This window comes from Callionymus lyra, chromosome 9 (assembly GCF_982586985.1).
Source record: "Callionymus lyra chromosome 9, fCalLyr1.hap1.1, whole genome shotgun sequence".
In the NCBI taxonomy this organism is placed as follows: Eukaryota; Metazoa; Chordata; class Actinopteri; order Syngnathiformes; family Callionymidae; genus Callionymus; species Callionymus lyra.
This window is the reverse complement of record NC_141826.1, coordinates 4615446-4628013: the sequence shown is the minus strand read 5'-3', so window position 1 is coordinate 4628013 and position 12568 is coordinate 4615446. Positions and strand designations below refer to the sequence as shown.

The 12568-nt window shown below is 38.8% G+C and overlaps 1 pseudogene; it reads right to left on the bottom strand.

Moving 5' to 3' along the window:
• Positions 1 to 2004: 2004 nt before the first annotated feature.
• LOC148071512 (uncharacterized) lies at positions 2005 to 12135 on the bottom strand (annotated as a pseudogene).
• Positions 12136 to 12568: the final 433 nt, after the last annotated feature.

Here is a 12568-nt window from a genome sequence, read left to right as displayed (position 1 = left end):
CTTCACTATGCCAAGCCCCCCAAAAATGCTATTGACTTATGACCCAGGACCCCTTTGCAAAACAAAATTTACAAAGCAACTTCTAAGCCCTGGAGGTGAAATCAATGCAATTATTTTTAATCTTGAGGTATTTGTATCTTGTAATTTGTATCTTATGATAATCGCATGCATATCACTACACTTATGGTTAAGGGGCAACTCTCCTGACTCACTCACATGTTTCATATGTTGAACTCTTCTTCTCCAAGATGCAATAAGTCTCTCATCATGATGATTTTTTGAAGTTATAACTTTATAAATTTCTCCCCCATCTGAAATCTTGGCTAACAAGATGGTTTAAGAGACCATTATAACGTTATAATGGGCTTCAGATCTAAAGCCAGTTGGAATCACGTCCCCCTTTGTTTATAGAATGAGTTCTGTGATTGATGATGCGCTGTGACAAACATTAATGCTTGACAAATCACAGCAGAGTGGGCATGGTTGGGGTAAACAAGTTTTCATCTCCAGAAAATAACATAATATTTCAATGGAAACAGACACATTAGTACAATTGAGGTCCAAAATCAATTCAAGAGACAATGAATTCAACACATTAGTTGCCCCTTGAGTGTTTGCGTTGTCATGGGTAAAGGTAGTCTCAAAAGAAGTGGGGTGGACTAGTTCTGTTTCATTCCTACCTGTTTCTTGAAACCTGTTTTTTGAAACCAAATTCCATTCTTCCCTTCCCTCCAACTTTCTTAGAGCCCTCTGAGCCACCCTGGCGGCCTGCCACTTTAACATACCCGGTCTAGTTCATTTTCAAGAACTCACACATAGACTTAACATAGACTTCAGCATGTAGAGGCTGAGTGAACCTAGTCGGGCCGCTGTGGAGGGGGGTCATGGTCTCAGGGCACTATAGAAGGACAGAAGACCTGCAGAGTGATCCAGGAACACCCCCACTGTGAACAGTTCAACACTGTAGACTTCATTTGTGATGCTGTTGTGTCTAAATAGACCATTTTCAATACATCCAAATATTTCTCTTACTGATCTTCTGATGAGCTTTTATGAAACTGCTGCTCCAACATAATCTTTCAGAGTTTTATACTCCAGACCTGAAGATAATAGATTATTCTCTTGAAGTCTTTCCCCGGACTCGATCTGCTACAGTCTGCTACTGAGGTCTGATCTTCTGCTTCACATCAGATGTTCTTCTCTGCATTACCTGGAGTAGCTGGTTGAGGGTCTGCGGACGGTCCCTTTACTATTTTATCAACAAAGACCATTGCTGTGTCTCAAATCGCATACTAGCGTACTAAAAGTTAGTATTTTTAGTGCGGTAGTGCGTCTCAATTCTTAGTATACGAAATTTAGTGTGCCTAAATTTACGTACTAACACGCCCACAAAACTGAGCATGGTTCGATGGACACTAACCACCCTAAACAGCTGCCATCTTAGTGACGTTTTAAACGGAAGTTACGTTATATATATATGCATATATATTAATATACTTACAGGTGCATTTTCCGCAGCAGTAGGAGGATAAACACTTTATTTCTTTTTCCAAACTTGCAAAACGTGCTGCCAGCAGGTGTTGGCGATAGCGTTCAAACAGCTGATTGAAACATCATTAAATAGAAGTAGAAGAAGAAGCTGTCATGTGATTTCCGGTTAGTGTGTAGCAGCAGTGTTTGATTTGAGACATACTATCTGTGGAGAATTTGCGTACTAGTTAGTACGTACACTAAACTGATGCATACTAACTTCTAGTATACTAAGAGTACTATGCGATTTGAGACACAGCACATGTTATTCCTCTTCCATACCGGAGCGATACAGGGTCAGATTATTGTTCAAGCACAACTTGTCGAGGCCACTCACCTCAATTCTATAGTCAGTCTCGTGCCTGTTACTAATGAGACCCTCCAAAGGTGTGTCGTCTGCAAACTTGATGAAGAAGTTGGAGCTGTGCATTCGTGGGTCAACCAGGTGAAGAGGAGGGGGCTCAGCACACATCCCTAAGTGATCTTGCCATTATTGTCTTCTATTCTCTCAAGATTCATCAATCCAAGGACCACCCCGAACACCAATAGACTATGGAGGAGACATGGAGCTTGACGGTCCCTTTGTATTATTGCGCTTCCTAGAACTGCATTCTTCTGGAGAGGGATGTCTGATGTTTACCCAGGGATCAGTTGGAGCAACTTCTCCAGTGTAGGGTTCACTAGTTAGAGTGCTCCAAATACCACTGACGTTACTTAGCCTTCACCTTGCAGGCGTTCTCTAGCTCTTTTCTGAGCCCCTGTTACTTTCGTCTACTGCTTATCTATCACCGCACTGATAGGTTGGCCATTATCTGGAAGTCTCACGGGATCTTGCCTGCGTCAGGATCTGATCTGGTCTGGTATATCTGGGCCTCTATTCCTGTGCTGCCATGATGAGTGCCTCTGTGCTGTCCTTCCATCTAGCTCTCTCTAGCCATTGATAGGATTTAATCATATCAGCCACTTCAGCTATCTGTTGGTGTACATTCCATGCAGGAGTTTCCCCTCTCATGACAGTTCCTCTGGTTTCTCCTTTGTCAGTGTCCATCGTCTGGGACATTCACTTATGTTTCATCCAGCATGGTATCTGATTACTAGTATGGCATAGCTGTTCATTGCTCGGACCTGGTTTCTTTCATTGAGCTGCCTCTTTTGGGCTTGCCATACTCGCTTGAGGTATTTGGCAGTTGTTGCTTTCCTAGTCATGCCTTCGTGGTTGCCATTTGCCTGTGGTATGTCAAGGTATTTCTAGCTCTCCTCTACAACTTCTGCAAGTGTAATTCCCTCTGTATATATTTCCTCCCTTCTTTTTTTCTCCTTTGGGTCATACTTCTCTAACCAAACAACATTCCAATGTCACAGTTGTACCAATGTCACAGTTGTAGATTCTGGTAGTATGGATCAGTAAGTCGATGTATTGCTCAGTCTTAGTGTAAAGCGTCTCCTTTCAGAGTTGGTATACGTAGCAATACTTGTCGATCATTTGGCTAAGGGGTTTTAGGCCTATGCAGAACACAAGTGGGGAAATAGCATCTCCCATGATAGTTGATGAAGACGTGCAATTGGCTTAAAATTGGTACTCAAAGGTATTGTTAAATTCTCTCATTGCGTAGTAATGGAGACCTAAAGTATCATTGGTCTTGTACAGTTTCAGACATGGATCCAGCAGTGTTACGTTTAGTACTAGGCTTTTTTTTGCAATAGGCAGTACACAGATTGTTTTGTCTTTTGAATTTCTGCAGTGTCGGGTGAAAGTTCTGTCAACCAGCAGTTGGTGTTTTCCCTTGGTATTTTTACCAATGTTACTATCATGTACTGATTTATGTGTCGACATGTCTTAGCCGCAATCATGCATGACAGAAGTTGGAAGCGGCTGTTTCCTTCTGGGGATCATCCTGAATCAGGATTGTACGGCCCTTGGTCAACCATACTCAGTGGGTCCCATCTCTCAGCAGTTAGTTCATTTGTTGAACAAATTTGTCAGTTACTGAGAAAAAAAAGAGTGTGTGAAATTGAGAAAGTGTATGATCTTTGAATGATGTCTGAAAAGAGTGAGATAAATTATTCAGGCGTCCAAAATAGCCTACTAAGGAGGTAGGCTGAAATCTTAATTATAGACTGTTTAAGAATTCATTTAGAATAAAGTACCTTGGTTGATTAAAATGTGGGGTCTTCAAACGAATGAGCCACTGTTGTGATGATTTAAATGTGAAATAATATTATCTTAGTAAGCCTTTTTTTCTGTCTATTTCTATCAATTTCTAACCTTATAAAAACCTTACATATTTATCTTACATAAAACGCTTGAAGGTAAATATATGATAGCAGTGCTGCAGGTATTTCACAAGATTGCGATGCCCAGTGCAAGTTTTAGCTTATCAAAAAAAGAGAACATTTCATCATAGGCTGTTACACAGTAGGTGACTTCATTTGGGGGTGTTTTTTTAAACCTTTACCCAGAACATCAGACAGAAGCCAAACACAGACGTGACCAATATGTATGAACTTTCTCCAGATTTGGTATCTGTTTGTACAGATAGTTGAACTTGTAACACAGTTTGATTATTTGTACTCTCAGTTTGGAAATATAGCATGAGCTTTTCATATTTTAATAACAATATTGAAGTTAAATTGCTACAATAGAATAAAACAATTGTGTTGATTCACAATCAATTATATATTTTAAAACAATTTATGTATACAACATAGTGGAATTATTGTTAATTAACTTATATTTGAGATATACAAGTATTCAGACCTATGTATTTTTTAAATGTACTTTCCGGTAAAGTTACTCTGTTCACTAAAGATGTGCTTTTTAATTGCCCTTCAACACTGACCCTGCTGAATAAACCATTATCCAGTTAGTTTGTTTAGATATTTGCTTACTAATGTACCTTTGTTGCTCTTTAAGTTGAAACTTCATCACTGTTATATAATTTACATCAATCAATTCATGTAAAGTAAATCCGTCTATGAACCTAGGTCTTAAGGTATTCAACATGGGAAAAGTGAGAACTTGACTTTATGTAATTTTCTTGCAAATAATGAGACACTTACGCACACAATTATTTTGCCACTGTATCAAAGCAATGATGCCTTTTGCCACAATCCTATTAAACATCTCCTATCTGAAGGTTTTTAATGTGATTTCCCTGGACTTTACTATATAGAAATCATAATGAAGGGGCTTTTATGAGCTGCTATCTTAGCCTTGTGCTTTCTCGCTTCTTACCTTTCTTTATTTTGCATCATTAGTTTCCTTTGAAAGGTCTCACCTTTCGCCTGTCGGTCTCAACAGATCATTGTAAAATCTCACTTCCGGCGAATCCATGATGTCCTGCACCACATGGGAATTCATCTTGGGACTCAATTTGATGGATATCAGCTAAATCGTGAAGGTTGTGTTCTCTGCAATCTGTAATCGATGCCATGACTGACAGAAGACAAATGTGTTTATATCTTTTAAGGGTTAACATAAATCAATGCAAGGCAGTTGCTCTTGTTAAAACATCACAGTTTGTTTTGTTACCTGAGCTGAGATTGAGCGAAGCAGGTCCTGACTTGTTTCCATGTAGTTAAGAATTAAAAGAAGGACAACAATAGTAGCCTCAGACAAATACCCCTTTGTTCAATTCAATGACATTCTAAGCTGTTTATCAGGTTTATTTTTTTTTTTCTTTTAACCTCTATTTCCTAATGCCAAAAACGTTAATACAAAAACTGGTTGCATCAATAGTTCATAGCATTCCTCTCATGCAAAGTTTTTGAGCGGTACACTAACATTTTAATTCATATAAAAACTAAAATGACAGGACCTAGAAGCACCTGTTCTGAATCACTGACTAACATAAAGGTTAGGCTGGAGAACTAGAAAGGAACAAAAAGTAGGGGAAGTCCCTGCTTAGTAGATGTAAGTAAGTAAGTAAGTAATATTTATTTATATAGCGGTTTCCAGACCAGGGTCACAAAGCTCTTAAACAATCAAAACAATACTCAAAAAAGTATATACACTTTAAAAATCAAGATAATACTGAGAACAACACAGGAGTTCAAGAAAATCAAGGAAAAGCCTGAACAAATAGAAACGTCTTAAGATGTTTCTTAAAGGAGTCAGTAGACTCCATCAAGCGCAAAGAGAGAGGAAGATTGTTCCAAATGTAGAGAGATTGTTGTTAACCTGTGGGAGTCGCCTTTCGATAAGGAAGAGTATTATTTCAAGCCTTGTTGCAGTGTCACAGTGGCATGTAAATGAAAGTGGTAAAAGTTCTGGTAATCTTAGACGATCTCTAAGTCCATAGCTGAGTCCTCTCTAATTCTTATGGAAGGTAAATAGGACAACCACCCCCCCCCCCCCCCCCCAACTTGAGATCTATTGCAGTAAGTTGGTATCTGTGAAACAAGAAAGACAGGACACATTGCAGGAGGTGAGACTTTCTCAGCATAGGTGCCAGGAAATAGAGGGCACAGGAGTAGAGCAACATAAGAAGACACCTTGTAATAAGAGCCACAGGGGCTGAAGATAGGAGGACGATTGTGGCGATAAGACCCAGATGATGAGTAGTTAACCTTGCGTTGATGCATCGTTGCATGGCCAGGACGGTTGTCACACACAGGAATAGTAACATTCCTGTTGGCAAGATAAATTACATAAATATATAAACTGATGTCAACTGACAAGTGGGGTTGAAAAAATTTAGTGGACAGGTTTCGGTTTTGCTTTATCTTGTCGTTCTGTGAGTTTCTTTTTTTAATTTTTACCTGTATTCCAGTGTTTCTCTCACGGTCCAAGAACATACAGATGTCAATAGAGTAAATAAGTGGTTGGCTGATGAAGCCTCATGAAGCAGTGTCATGTTGTTAAGTGGTCATAGGTGGCGGCATCAGTTTAAAAATAATATGATGTTTCATTAAAAAAGTGGTTTAAAACAAAATAAACTAGTGCAGAGACCTCTGAAAATAATTGTACTGCTTAATGAAGCTTCATCAGACCATCACTGGTCTAAATAGTCCATGGAGGTGAGTGTGTGTATGAATGCTGTGGTGTGTTGGGGTGGAAATGTGTCCAAGAGGAGTGTCAACAGGTTGGACAGGTTGATCAGGAGGGCTGGTTCTGTGGTTGGAATGAAGCTGGACTCACTGGTGACAGTTGCTGAGAGGAGATCACTGAACAAACTACTGTCCATCATGGATGATGACAGTCATCCTCTGAGCACTGTCATCAGTGAGCAGAGAAGCAGAATGAGTGCACGAATGCTCCTTCCCAGATGCAAAACTAATAGACTCAAGGACTCATTCATTCCTCGGGCTATTAAATTGTACAATTCTGAGTTCGGGGGCAGGAGTGGAGTGAGAGTATCTGGATGTTCTGTTCTATGTTAGCCTTTGTATCCTTTGTCTTTGTTGTTTTTCTTTGATCTATGTTATTTGTCTTTATCTTTAGACTTAGATTGTGTCATCTTGTTCTTTCTCTTTATGTTCTTGTTCTTATTTTATTTTTATTTATTTTTTATTTTTCATGAAAAATTGCTGTATTTCTGTGGCTATTGGAAAAAAACAATTTTTACCTTACCTTACCTTACCTTAATGGTTGTGTGTCCCTATGTAGTCGGAAACAGGCCTGAGACCTGTTAAGGTGTCGCTCGCCCCTCGCCCAAAATAGCTAGGACAGGATATGTCTGTCAAGGAATCAGAGGTATAAAATGAATGAATGAAAACAGTAGGCTTCAGACTATCTCAGAAGATGCTTTTTTTGCTATAAGAATGCATATTGAAATGATAAGACACAAGCCGGAATTAAATCCTAACTCACACTACTAGGTACACACCATACCGTTTTATACTATGATGAATAAATATAATTCATATCAAAAAAAGATTTCTACCTCTTCTCATGAGAATTAAATTTACATTGTAATTGTTTTCTACCAACAGACTGTGTGACTGATCAACTAATCGATTATAATTTGTCTAAAAAAGATATTGTTATTATATATTAATACTTTGTAGGTTGTATATCACCATAAAGTAAATACCAATGTAGTATACGTGTCATAGTACATACAAGGCTGAACCCAGAGAGAGTAACCAGCAAACATTGACAATTGGAATGAACAACCCATTTAATAAATAAAAGCAAAACAAAACAAAGAATACAGAACAAAACAAAACAAAGAAAACAAAAAGCAAAACAAAACAAAGAATACAGAACAAAGAAAACCAAAACCTCTAAATTTCCGAATGTCCCAAAACTGAAATGTCAAACAAAACCGAGGGAATAAAACGGGGAACAGGGAACCTGGAAACAGAAACAAAACACTTGCCAGTAAAGAATAAACGAAAGCACTCGGGCAGAGAGGCAAAACACAAGTAATCAAACTATATCAAATAATCCACAGAAGGGAACAAGAAAAAAACTACATACCAGTGCAGGAAAGTCAGTGATTTGGCACTCAGGTCCGTGCTGTGTCTCACATTGCGCACTTTTCTCAATACTTTACAGTACACTGTAAGACAGTGCACTTACTTGAGCAGTGCACACATTTCAACAGGGTAGTACTGTCTCAAATCAAATACTGATGCACTCACTCACCGGGAATGACTCAACAGCTTCTTCTTCTACTACTATTTAACGCTGAGTGCAACTGGATGTTGAAACCCTATCACCGACACTGGACAGCACTTTTCCGTTTAGCGTCATCTACGTCACTAAGGTGGCGGTCGTGTGTCCATCCTTCCACACTTAATTATCTGGCCGTTTGAGTGCGCCAATTGAGTGCCTATAGAGCACTACATTTTTGCACACTGCTCAGTCTGAACGCACTTGTGCACTCAAAAAATGAGATGCAGAAGTTTGTGATTTGGGACACACCCCTGTATTCAGATGGTTGAAGTAGGTATCTTGATTGCTGGCGAGGTCCAGCAGTGTTCCAGTCGTTGACTGGGGCAAATGGAAAAGGAGAGAACAAGGTTAGAGAACAAAGTAAAACCAAAACAAAAGGGAAAACATATTATACTAAACTACCAAAGCCTCTATCTTTTCCTCTTTACCAGGTGAAACGTATTTTACGCTCCATAATACCCAGATCATATGCAACATTTAGGCTTCTAAAGGGCAACTGCTTTTGACAGATTGTGGAAAGAGCTTTAAATGTGTGTGCTACTGTTACTTCCACCAGAGGCATTCTGGATCACTTACTAAATGTCATCACTAAGCTGGTTGGTGATTAAGAAAGTTGCTATGAATGTATTTCTGTTACCTTCAGTCTCTTTTGGATCTAGCAAATGTAGCGGTATGTAAGCAATAAGTAAGTAATTTATATTTATAGAGCGCTTCCAGAAAGTTTCAGAAAATCAAGGAAAAGCCTGCACGAATAAAAAAGTCTTAAGATGTTTCTTGAAGGAGTCAGTAGATCAATCAAGCGCAAAGAGAGAGGAAGATCGTTCCAAAGCTTAGGAGCAACAGCCTGGAAGGATTTCTCTCCTCTGGTCCTGAACAGTGTGCGTGGAACCATCAGTAGATTCTGATCCACAGACCTCAGAGCCCGAGCTGGGGTGTAAGGCTGGATCAGATCACTGATGTAAGGAGGAGTCTGATCATGAATAGATCTGAAAGTAAGAATCAGAATTTTATCCTGAATGAAACTGGAAGCCAGTGTAGAGTTTTAAGGATCGGAGAAATGTGAGTTCTTCTACTTGAGCGGGTCAGAATTCTCGCTGCAGAGTTTTGAATCAACTGCAGGCGAGACAGCTCCTTCTTGTTTAGACATGAAAACTAACTGTTACAATAGTCCAGACAAGAAGACACAAACGCATGGATTACAAACTCCAGATCATGTTGTGATAACATTTTCCTAAGTTTAGAGATTTTTCTCAGTTTTCTGCAGTGTTGAACTAGAGACATGTCTTTGTCAAATAGAGAAAACTCTCTCTATTTGACAAAGACAAGTCACCCAAGTACTGACTCAACCCTGGAACCTTATGTAACTGTATGTTGCACTTGGATATAGGAAAAGTGCCACTATATACACTAAAGATTCTTAAAGGTTGTCGATTTAAAGCATAAATAAACAGTCAAATCTTAAGTATTCTATAATGAATGAAGTTTATACAAGCCTCCTCTATCGGGTTCATCTACCATTTTATAGACAAATAAGTATATACAAACATAAACAATTTAGTTTATTCCGAGTCTTTGTGTTCACAGACGGGTCTTCCATTTATAGCCTCAATTAAATGTGTGTCTAAGTAAAATGTCAAGATGGCTCATTTAAATAAATTATACCAAACTCATTAAATCAGACACGCAGAGGGCCACCACCTCCATCCTCCCAAAAGGAAATATCTCACACATGCAATTCAAGCACAGAAAAATAAAAGCGGAATCATACATTCTAAGCCACCAATTGAGTAAGTCTAATCAGAGAAGAGCAGGAGTAGTCAGTAGAAAAACAATGACCATGGACTGACCTTCTCGCTGCTGCATGTTTCTGATATCTGTTAAGAAATATGTCTAGTGGCATGCTAACCATGTTATCTGTTTTGAGAAAAAAAAGCTTTTTTTTCATCATAGATCCACCGACCATGTCGCTTTATACATCAGTCTGACAGAAACCTTCCTTAAAAGCACTGTGTGCATGTGTGCTCTTACAGTATGTAGATCAGATTCCCTGAGATTGTCAAGTATTCATTTTTGTGCAAGCATTCCTGGATTTTGACTCTTTGCTCCCGTTTCCTCCCACAGCTCAAACAGGTGCCAAAATATCCAGCCAAATATGATGGAAAAACAAGAAAAAAAAACAATTAAAAAATTGTAAAAAAAAAAAAAATCATGAATTATTGATGACGTGCAGTGACAAATCTTGATGTTTGACCAATCACAACAGAGTGGGTGTGGTTATAATAAACAAGATTAAATCTCCAGTCCATTCAGTGGTCGGGCCTTAAGCAAATTTTCTAATGTAAAAATTCCAACTACAAGAGAGTTTTGTAAAAACAAATAGTTGCCCTTTAAGAAGGCTCAACAGATTTATCAGACGAGTCAAACATTTCTGCCAGAGTCTTACTAAAGTGACCTGATTGCGTCAGTATTTGTGCAATTGTGTCATTCTTGCATTTTGAGTCGCTCTGCCATGTGTCTGATTGATTTGATCTCGACCTTTGATCTAATACTCCTTCCTTCTTGCACGGACGCACGCACACACACACACACACACACACACACACACACAGACACACACACACACACACACACACACACACACACACACACACACACACACACACACACACACACACACACACACACACACACACACACACACGCACACGTTGGTCAGATTAGTATCTAAAGTGTCTAAACAAGCTATAGTTTATGTTTGGTAAACAATGGTAAAGTTCTTTAATGACGTTTACATAATCATATTCTGTTTTGCATTGTGCTGCTGTTGTGACACACAGCTTTTCTTTCTCCCATGATGTCATCATTTTCAGTGCTGAGTGGGAGGCAATCTGCTGTAAATTGAAAATGATCTGTAGTTTCATTGCAGGTGTTTAGTGAGGGTTGATGAGGCCTCCTGAAACAGCTGATGGCGCCACCTACTGACCTCTAAAGAACATGACACGGCTTCATGAAGCTTCATCAGACCATCACTAGTATCATGATGTGTCTTCATTTTGAAATTTGAAATTTGATCCCAGGTTTCGGTGAATTCGTAGATTGGAACAAAAGATTACAAAACTGAGAGTGCCATATAGTGCCCTTTTAAATTGAAGACACTGTATCATGATACATCACCTGGAAAAACAATTTCCCGAAGGAGACCTCCTGAGGTATCAATAAAGTTCTACCTACCTACCTGTTTCATAAGGCCTCATCAACCCATCACAAGCGTGAGTGATTCAGTTTTATCAGTTATCAAACGTTTCTTCAGTTTGTTGCTACATTGTGAAGGTCTTATAAAGCTTCATGAAGCAGTGTCATGTTATTTAGAGGTCAGTAGGTGGCGCCATCAGTTTAAATATAATGTGATGTTTCATTAGAACATTTGTTTAAAACAAAGGAAAATAGTGCAATACTGCCATCTAGTGGAATCTGAAAATAATGACACTGCTTCATGAAGCTTCATCAGACCATCACTATGTGGCACCAAACTGAAGAAAAGTTTGATATATAGTAACAGAAGTAATAAATAAGAATTCAATTAAACATAATATTTACCTACAGGCAGGTGGTAGTAAAAATGTATGCTTTATATTCAAATCTCTGTTTGTTGCCACATCTGAACCTTCTTGTTTGTATATGCTGCAAACAAATTGGATTAATAATGTATGGCTTACATTACACGGCCGTGATATCAAGACAAAGCTCTCCCATCTGTGCACGCTGCCCTCTCATATACAGCTGCCCTGTTGTGTGACATTGGCAGCGTGATGGAGGAACGGTGATATGAGGTGTGCTCGGTCGAGGTGACAATATTGTTTTAAGTAGTGAAAGGCAGCAGGTGCAGTCACAGACTCGTGGCGTGGAAAGTGGAAAGATGACCTATTGGTTTAGAGTGGATGAGAACACATCCCCGCTGACCTTTCCGCTTCATTACCTTCCATGATGCCCCATAAATTGAGGAGGATACAGTTCTGCTGTTAAATCACATGTGAAGACTCTCCTCTTTTTCTCTCTTGTGACCTATAGAAGTATTTCTTTTAAGAAACACTAAAAACAATTCACTTTTATTAATTTTAAAAAGAATTATTCAGCCGCAAATATGCTCATAATAATAATAATAACTACATAAATGTTAAGTAATAAGTGATCCAGTCAATGTAGTCACGGTTAAACGGCAACTTAAGAAAGCGGCTCCCTCTGCCGGTCATTTATGCTCATTGAACCAAATGGGCTAATATAGGGTCATCTTTATCCTAATGAAAAAATATTGCTCCTTATGTCACTATATACGGGTAAAACAATTGCTAATGGTGAGAAAGAAATCACATGCAGCCAACAAATTTCCTATTTCTGAATTTAAATTCTGTGTTTTTA